At 36.3% G+C, this 9,620-nt stretch overlaps 1 protein-coding gene and 1 pseudogene across 1 annotated transcript in view; both read left to right on the top strand.

Moving 5' to 3' along the window:
* The window catches only part of KIF13B (kinesin family member 13B), a 182,882-nt gene that overhangs the window by 42,693 nt on the left and 130,569 nt on the right, over positions 1-9,620 (top strand). The gene's annotated exons all lie outside the window — the stretch shown is intronic.
* On the top strand, positions 6,723-6,841 carry LOC111728804 (annotated as a pseudogene).

The following is a 9,620-nucleotide window of genomic DNA, read 5'->3' as shown; positions in this document are numbered from 1 at the left end:
CAAGATATTTGCAACAATTATGATATGAAAATAGCTGTGATTTTTTTTTATTGGTGACAAAGTCACTTTTAATATTGTATTTTATTAGCTATATTTCTAATTGAAATATAGTATTTTAATATTGTATTAAAATATAGTATTAAAATATTGTATTTTATTAGCTATATTTCTAGTTTCTAAGTTTCGTAAGTTAGCAGAAAATAAAAGTGTAATTTTTTCCCCATCCATCTTCATGGACGCCCATTCATTCTCTCCAGGTTAAAAGTCTCTGCTCTAGAGTGTGCATTCATGACTATAGTCTTTCACGTGCTGCCTAATCCACTCTGGAGTGTATATTCATGATCAGGATATCAAATGTTAACTGATTATCTCTACATGTCGATTAAAACTAACACTTGCATTTGCCTCTATTTTTCTTTTTGTGTGTGTGTAATTTAGTAGGGATGATGAGAATACAGTGTGTAGAGTTCCATAGGAGAGAGTTATGACGTGTCATGGGATTATGGTGAAGTATTATTAAATAAAGACAAAAGGATCTTGTCTAAAATAAAGACAGTTAGGGTAAGAGAATCTAGGCAAACATAAATGCAGTTATGTATGCTAAAGCTGTTAGAAAAAAAATGGGGAGAGAGAATGAAAGTAATAATTGCTGTAATTCTTTAAGTTTGAAGAAATCACAAAAGAATGATTAGGGCTTTGTTCTCTCTGGTTCAGAAGTAAAGATATTTCAGATGTAGTGAGTGGCATGACAGTGTGGGTGGAAGACAGAAAGGCAGAATGGAGCCACACATGAAGGAGGGCAAGGTCTGGGAGGTTCTTCTGCATATGAGTGACATAATTATGTAGACACAGTTATAAGCACTCTACACGTGTTATTTAATGGTCACAGCAATCCTATTATTTGCATTTTACAGATGGAGAAACAGACATGAAGAAATTAAGTGTCTTGCCCGGAGTCAAAACTAGGCCTTGTCTGGCTCCACTGCACTCAGAACGACTCAATACAGGGTTACGCTGATGACAGTGTGGAGGACAGGTTAGGTGGGAGCATGACTGCAGATAGGAAAATCAGGTCAGAGACTGTTAAAATGATACTCCCAAGAGGTAGATTTCCAAGGTGGAAATCTACACGTTTATGTTTTCAAGTTAGACAGTCGCCACAAAATAGGAAATGAAAGTCCAGTGTTTCTGAATAGAGATTTTTACCAGTCTGTTTTAAATATGTGCTCGGCTGGATCAATTCCCGTGTTACAAGTATCTCTCCCCGACTGAAGAGTGTTCATTATGGGCAGGATTTTTTTGTAACTACCAGTTAATATTTACAGTAAACACCCACTTAGTTAGATAGGAACACAAATGTCACGTCATGTGATTACTAAGCTTACAGTTGTACAAGATATTTAACACCTTGTCACAGCAAAGGAAAATTTCAAAATCTGGCTCATTTGCTAGCATTCAGTGTACGAAAACTCAAAAATATGTGAGGGAAAGTTTTAGTTCAAGGGCAGACCAACAATACATTCAGAATCTGGAGCAAGATTGAGTCATCTTTGATGTAAATACAGCAAACACCCCACTAAATTCTGAGTTCCTAGGCCCAGGGAAAGAGATTTCTGGAAGTATAGTGAGTTCTCCAATAAACAGATTTGGGAGAGCTCAAAAAATGTGAACTTACATGACTGCCTGCCAGGTTAATAACCAGGATCCATAGTTCTTCACATTATAGATGATTGGAGCTAAGTGGGTGTTTACAAAACATACCTAATCCACATTTTGCATTTACAGAGGAGCTAAGTTCGTGGTCACAAAGCTTTCTATTGGCCAAGTCCAGGTTCAGCTCGGGGCCTCACTGATTTGACAGACATTTCTTAGGAGGCTGTGGGCGGGTGGTGGGGAAGGCCTTCCCCTGCATGCTTACCCATGCAATCAGTCCTTCCAGCTCCTTCATTACTCTCACAGGCCCCAGAGCGATGCCTCTTTATCTCAAACTCCCTGATATTTCTGGTCAGAAGTATTGTTTTGTTTTTAATCTACCACAAAGCAATGAGGATTTTCAGGTCAGTCAAGACTAAATGTTAAAATTTTGACCCCCATAATTGCTCAAATATGTTACCCTGCATTCCCATTTTTTCACTTCCATATTTTCATTTTTCACTTTCATGTTGACTGATTAATGGCCTGATTTAAACTGTATTTTTTTTTTTAAATAAATAGCTTCCGTTTAAATTTAGTTGTTAATTCCACTTATCAAATTGTAGCTTTCCAGGCTGGAAAACAGAAACAAGTCTTTTTCTATTCTTAATGCTCAATGCTAGGACAAGCCATTAATTGGAAGGCAAAGCACTTTCAAACAGCTAAAGAAAGAAACTGGAATTATTCCTTTAGGATGCATTGGCTATATGCACAGATAAAATTTTTATGCCATTTCTTTTAGGTTTTTGATATACCTTATTCAATAAGGATTCAGTGAGGTAATTAAAACATTTTTATTAAGTCATATCATGAAGTATTTATTTCAATTACAGTCAGTCCTCATCTCATTTTAAGCTATAAAACAATGTTTTCTCCCACCTGTTAACAAAACATTTTATGCCAACTGCTAGAGTGGCTTACAGTTCTATAAACTCTTGTCTTTCATTAAGTACATAGGAAAAGTCTAATCTTGATGTTTAAAAAAGTTAATGGACTACTTTCTTATTTTGGTTAATTATTTTTAAAAACAGCATACTAGAGTTTGATATGGAAGTTAACCTAAGGAAAACTATGACTTCCTCATACTCCTTGTTTTGTAAATATCTTCTAGTTTTGGGTACACGTTAACTTTTGTTATAACAGATCAATGAAAAACAGCATATTGATCTATCTTATCTTTTAATCATTTTAAATTACTAGATATTTATTATTTAAATCCCTACTTGATTACCATTTATCTTATAAAATGTATTCCATAATATAGTTTTCTTAGGAACGAGTGTTCAGACTTTTATTTAGATTTTAAAAAGAGGTCGGGTTATTTTACAGAAAATGTTTGATTTACCTGATTATTTTGATAATAAGATAATAAAAATTTGCTAAGATACATGAGATAAAGATTTGATAATAAGCCACATTCTAGTTAGATTATAGGGCAAACTTTCCCATATATTTAATTAGCTAAATATGCAGCTTCAATGTTTGGAGGAAAATATATTTAAAGTATGTCATAAGATGAAATCATTTTGTCAAATAGTATTGTTTTATCAAGGTATAATGAAGTCAACGAGATTTTATTTTTCTCAAACCTTTTGAGTTTCAGAGGTTAAGCAAAGTTCTACCAAGTGAAACAATAGCAAGTGTAATTAGCTTGATAAGTTATGATAAAGTCTTTGGCATCTATCCAAGAAACAGAGAAATGAGTACAGTATGACCTGGGTCGCAACTCCTTTTGCAAGGCAGGTAGTTTCCAATTCTTCGCTTTCAGACCTAAGTGATTCATTAGTTTATAGGTCATTAAAAATAATATTTGACGTTAGATCACTATGTGATTTTTTTGGGGGGTGTATGGAGGACGTTTATCATGACAGCAGTGCAGAGACTTGAGTGACATTGCTATAACAAACCTCCTTATAGTCCCACCCATCCTGTTATATGTCTGAGCAAGGATTTCAGTGCTTCTCTACAAAAGAAAGTGGGAGCAGCGTTAATGCTCAGCGCTGTCTCACTTCAGTAGTCACAGTCATTCCATGGATTCATTTCATGAAAGGTGCTTTTCCAACACAATTTTTACTTTTTCATGTTTATCAAAATTTGTAAGATAATTGTTTATTCTGATCAATCATGCGCTACTTATAATCGTATTGATAGCTCAATGCAGAAGAAAAGTAACCACAGAAATTTAAAATTTTAATTTATATAGATATTTTTGCTGAAAATAATGATAGACTGGTTAACAAAAAGACTTTAGGATAAAATACTTTGAGGAAAGTGGAATGGAAATAAGAGTTCAGGGGAAAAAAGTGAAGGTATAAAATTACTACTAAAGAAGAGTTTTTTTTGTCATTAAAAAATGATTGATAGTATCAAATAAAATATATTACCCACATTTACAAACACTTATGGTACTTGGCTACTGATGGGTATATTAAAATAAATTTTATTTTAAAATATTATATTTCAGAAATTATATCGTTTTTAGCTATTAAAATTCATTTCTGAAAAATTTTATATGACAACTTAAAAATGTCTGAAGAGTTCCAAGGAACAAAAAAGCCTGAAGATTATTCTAGGTAATGTGCACATACCTTGATTTATTAATCTTAGACATAAATTCATTGACTCTTTAAAGATGTTAACTTATATGTACAATCTTTTTACCTCTTCTCCTAATGTTTGATTTTTATATTATTTTTATTCCTTTTGTTGGTCATTTCTGTGATGGTTTTACATGACATATTAAAACCTGTATTTCTTATTAAATCAACTTCGAACATTTCTTCATTCTTTCTTCACCAAGATGAAGACCCCACCCTTACCCTTTTCTGACCCTTTCACAACCCGCTGGCTTTACACATAAGTTGACATTCTTTTATCTGTGTATATGTTTGTTTCCATCCATCCACCTATCCATCTGCCTGTTTGCCCACAGTGTGTTAGAATTGCTCATCCTTCTCTTGGTTCATTATCTCAACCCATGGATTATTTGATGGAGTGCGTTCTAGCATAAAGTTTAAATAAGTTCTTTTGTTAATACTGTGGGGTTTTGTTTTGAATAGAAAATCCATACACATGGTTCAAAATTCAAAAGGTACAAGAGAGTACACAATGAAAAGGCTGCCTCCCACGCCTGCTTTCCAGCCTCTTGGCTTCCTCTGCAGAGGCCACCAGTGAGTCCTTTTAGAGAAATGTTGTGTGGATATTTAAACATATAGGCGTACTTCAGAAATATCAATTGCATCATATTGTACCACATTTTTATTTGCTTTAAATTTGGACCATGACTCACTGAATTGCTTTTTATTTTCCCTGCAGTTTTGTTTATATTCTTAATATTTTTTCTATCTAATTCTTAGCTATGTCATTCCATTGATTTCCTCCAAAGATCTCTGTCTCAGAGTCTTCTGTCTTCTGGTTGCTCTCAAGACATGCTGTTATATAACTTTTATCTGCACTTCATTTTCTGGATCTTTTTAGTTTTCAGATCATGGTTTCTTAAGGAAACTGGTAGTTTCGAGTCTAATGTGTAACAATACGGGAAGGACAAAATGTCGACAAAGATATACATAGGAAAAGTGGTGTCTGGAGATTTGAAGAGAGGCTTGTAAGGGAAGATTTTGCTTTAGACAGGATGTAGCCATGGTTAACCTAACTCCTAGTCTCTCATTTCAGTAAACACTCTTTGAATGCCTACAATTTGGCAGGCACTGGGCTAAATTTAGGGGCTGAGATAGCAAGATGGAGGAGCTGGTTTGGAGGTAGCAGGCTGCAGAAGCACCTGCAAGCAGTTGATACAATGCCATACATGTTATACGGAAACATGTTCAAGGAATTCTGGGGACCTTATATTTTCATCCTTAATTGCTGCAATTCTTTTATCCTTTCTAATAAGGACGATGTAACTGTGCTCATAATGTCCCAAGACACAGTGGGTGTCAGATAGGAAACGAGTTTAAGACGTTCACAGGGGGAATTAATACCCGTAAAGGAGAGGGAGGGGAGAAGTATAGTATTGGGAAAAGCCACCAAGCTTTAACAATTATAATTAGTCGGTGACAGATCTGATCATATAGCAAAATATTGAGAACCATCTGGCGGGGGCTTGGGGGGCAGGGGGGATGTGTTCAGACAGCTCTCTGCCCTGCAAAAAAATCATACTATTGTAAGTGAATTTTCAGTTGGTAGAATATGACTGGAGAGATTTAAAACTAGGTACCTTAGTGCCTTGTCTCCTCTAGACCATCCCTTATTCTGGAGCATTCCCCAAAGTAGTTCACTAAAGAGTAAAGCAAGACATTTGCATCATCTGTCACCATTATCAAGGGCATTCATCTCATCTTTTGAAAGAGATTCTTTCTCTGTATTCAGATTTTAGTAAGCCCATACACAAACCCCTCACCCTTTCCCCCATCCCAATTCTGAACTTAGGTAGTGACGGGGAACAGTAAGATAGAGGAAATATACAAATCAAAAATAAAAACACCAAGACTTAGTGCTTATTATGTGCCTGGCCCTGTTCTAATCTTCATAGCAATCCTATGAAATAGTTTCTCTTGTTGTCTGCATTTTACAGATAAGGGAAACTGGAGCATGAAGAGGTTAGTTGCCCAAGGTCACGTAGTAAGTGGTGGAGCCAGGATTCAAAATCAGCAATTTGATTCTGGAGCCCAGTCTCTTTACCACTGTGTTTTCCTGCATCTCATTCCACCTCAGTTACTGATAGAGATGTTGGAAAATGGCTTTAGGGCTGTTGGCCAAAGGGGGCTTTATGATACTTCACTCTTGAATTAAAGCTTTATCCAGGCACTGGCAAGCTCGACAACTGCAGGCCTCCCGTGGAGGAGAGGAGCCCAGTTCCTTCTCTCGAAACCACTAATTTGATAATTCACCCTTCTTTTCCCCAAGAGGGCAGAGTGAGGGCCTTAGGGATTTCAAGAGTGTTACTTGGAGTTCTTCCACATGGAAATATGAGGAATGAGCAATAAAATATTCTCTCCTTAGCTCTCTCGGTTCATTTAAGGCCAGGTCTCATCTACGGCCATGCTACCCTGAACAAGCCTGATCCTGTCTGATCTCGGAAGCTAAGCAGAGTTGGGCCTGGTTAGTCCTTGAATGGGCGACCACCTAAGAAGACCAGGTGCTGTAGGCATAAAAAATAAAAAAATTAAAAAGGGATCGTAAGCTGACAAGGTCCTTGCAATCTGTTAGGTCAACCAAGAGTTGCCCCGCCTAAAAATTACAAAATAAAATAAAATAAAATAAGACCAAGTCTCTTTTGGGGAGTTAGCATCAATTGAGCAGGAGCTGGAGAAAGGGCAGGCTTCTCCAAACAGGATTTCAGCTAAGCTGAAGCTACACAGCTTCAGCTATGGGCTCTGTATGTACTAACCCTCCTAGGTTTCCCTTGTTGGTAGCCCACTTTCTCATGCTGCCTATATTATTTGAAAAACCAAAAAACAAACAAACAAAAAAAACCCAAATTAGGTCATTTTAAACAAGCGTCCTTCCTCAAGTTTCCTAAAACAAGCAAAGTTGTCTTTAACTTGTTCTCCTACATCATTTGCCAGAGAGAGAGAGAGAGAGAGAGAGAGAGAGAGAGAGAGAGAGAGAGAGAGAGAGAGAGAGAGAGAGAGAAAGAGAGAGAGAGAGAAAGAGAGAAAGAGAGAAAGAGAGAGAGAGAGAGAGAGAAGCAGAATGTTAAAGTAGAAAGAACGTAGTTTTAAAATCAGAAACTTAGGTTTGGAACCCAACTTTGCCACTGAACAAATTATTTAACTTTTTTGTGCTATTCCTACCTTATTACTCTGTAAAAGAGAAAGTGTAAGACCTACCATATAGGTAGGGTTGGCGTGAGGATTAGAACTGAAGCACACTGGGTATTTGACACACAGTAACAAAAGATAGCTTCTGTTGTTAATAAAGATATGAAAAATACAGACTTAAATTGGTTGAATGCTTAAAAAAATAATTTCAACAATTTTATAACAGCAAGTTTCTTAGGCAAGTCTCCTTTTAACACTGCTGGAAGATGAGAATACTGATTAATATTCAGGTATTTCGCCTGGTTATCTGCAGATACACTCATGCATGAAGGTGAATACACAAAACCAGCCTGCAAGCATACCTCCTATATGCAGTACTGGTTACCTAGATATCGTAGGTAAATTAAGTTTTAATTTTAAGAATTCATATCCTCATTTACTTTTTTATTTCCAAGAGCCTAAATTTGCATTCAAAAGCTTCCATTGCTTTTTTCGTTGTCCTTCAAGCTAACACTTTCAAAGATCGCTGCTGCTTTCTTTCTTCAGAACATTTTAACTTGGTTGAAGAATACCATCAGTTCTGAAAGGCATACTGCCTCTTTAAGAGTTAGTTGGTTATATCTTGGGACATGAAATAATCAAAAGATGTATGTGTTTTTTACCTTCTCTAAGATATTTCCCATGTTCTGTCCCTGCAGCACCTCCTCTGTGTTGCACAAAAATTGATGTATTTTGCTTGTTTGTTACATAGGCTTGACAGTCTTTTCTACCTGGACACCTCTATCCCCCCTCCCCGCTTCCCCACTTACCACTAGGTCTACTTGGGGACCAGAACACATTTCCTTGAGGTTTGTTTGCCTGTTCAGGAAACCAGACTTCATGAGGAAGGGAAGGTGGGGAGAACCGAAACAAAAACACAAAAAACTAATGCAGGGGAGGAAGAGCCACTCTACATAATTGCCTTCAGCATCTTGGTCTTTGAAAGAAAATGCAGTGTTGATGAACTCACAAGGCTACATGTTTTCGGTTTTGTTCTTCAGCAGGATATTGCTTCTACCTTGGTTTGAATCCTCAGTTTGGTTTTTCATTGTTGAACTGGAGCAAATTACTTAATCTTTCTGAGCCTTAGTTTCTCATTTGGAAGATGAGAAGATAATAAGATCTATTCTTTTGGGCAGTTGTGAGGATAAAAGAAAAGAGTACATGAACGCATTTACAGTAGTGCTTGAATCTGGTAATAGGATAAATATGTATTGAATCTAAATATGTATTGAACGCAATTCTGTCCAGTTCCCAAGCCATCCTTTCCCTGTACACACACACACACACACAGTTGCACAGCAGTGTGACATCGAGTATTAGGGAGTAGTCCCACTTGATTACTGAAGTAGCAGAGAGATCTGATGAGGTTAAGTGACTACTAGGATCACAAAGCTAATGCAAAGCAGAATGGAAACTGAATGAAGAGTTTCTAACTGCTAGTGTGAAGTACTTTTCCTGCAGCGTCATCCCAGGAAGACAAATTCTGTAATATCTAATGATTTGTTACCTTATCAACTACGTTGAAAGCTTCTTGGGACTTCAGTTAAGTCCACAGTACCATCTGATTATAGGTGCTTTAATTGTTAAACTTAATGCAATAAAGATTACTTTGGCATAATGATTCAGGTGTATGTATTGAGTCATCCAGTGTGGACGTTAGTAATTACTAAAATAAATTTATATGTATTGAGCTTGGTCCAGAAAAGATTGACTTGAATTTTAAATAGGTAGTTTTACACATTTGGACCATAAAACAGGTATTAAATGTGCTGACCATGTGACCCTGAAGCATTACCCGTAGTTATCCAAGGGAAGTCAAAATGAATATCTGCACAAAAACTGAAGAAGCCCAAACGTGATTAAAGAGGTAAAAGTAATAAATGAAGTAATAGAAATGGTACAAAGAACTAAGTATGAACAAGAATAAAAAGTGTGAATTTGATTGGAATTTGTCAGTTCTTCTGATAGCCTAAAAGTATGGATCTAAAGTCGATTGTGAGAATTTTTTTTTTGCCTCTAAAGTGAAATGTAAAGACATCTTAAAAGACTTTCAACATCATTGATTCTTATGGAAATGCAAATTAAAATCTCAATAAGATGCCACTTCACACCCACTCAAATAGC

The sequence above is a fragment of the Pteropus vampyrus genome, unplaced genomic scaffold (assembly GCF_000151845.1).
Source record: "Pteropus vampyrus isolate Shadow unplaced genomic scaffold, Pvam_2.0 Scaffold229, whole genome shotgun sequence".
NCBI classification, from domain to species: domain Eukaryota; kingdom Metazoa; phylum Chordata; class Mammalia; order Chiroptera; family Pteropodidae; genus Pteropus; species Pteropus vampyrus.
The sequence above is the reverse complement of the archived record's forward strand: the minus strand, read 5'-3'. Positions and strand labels throughout refer to the sequence as shown.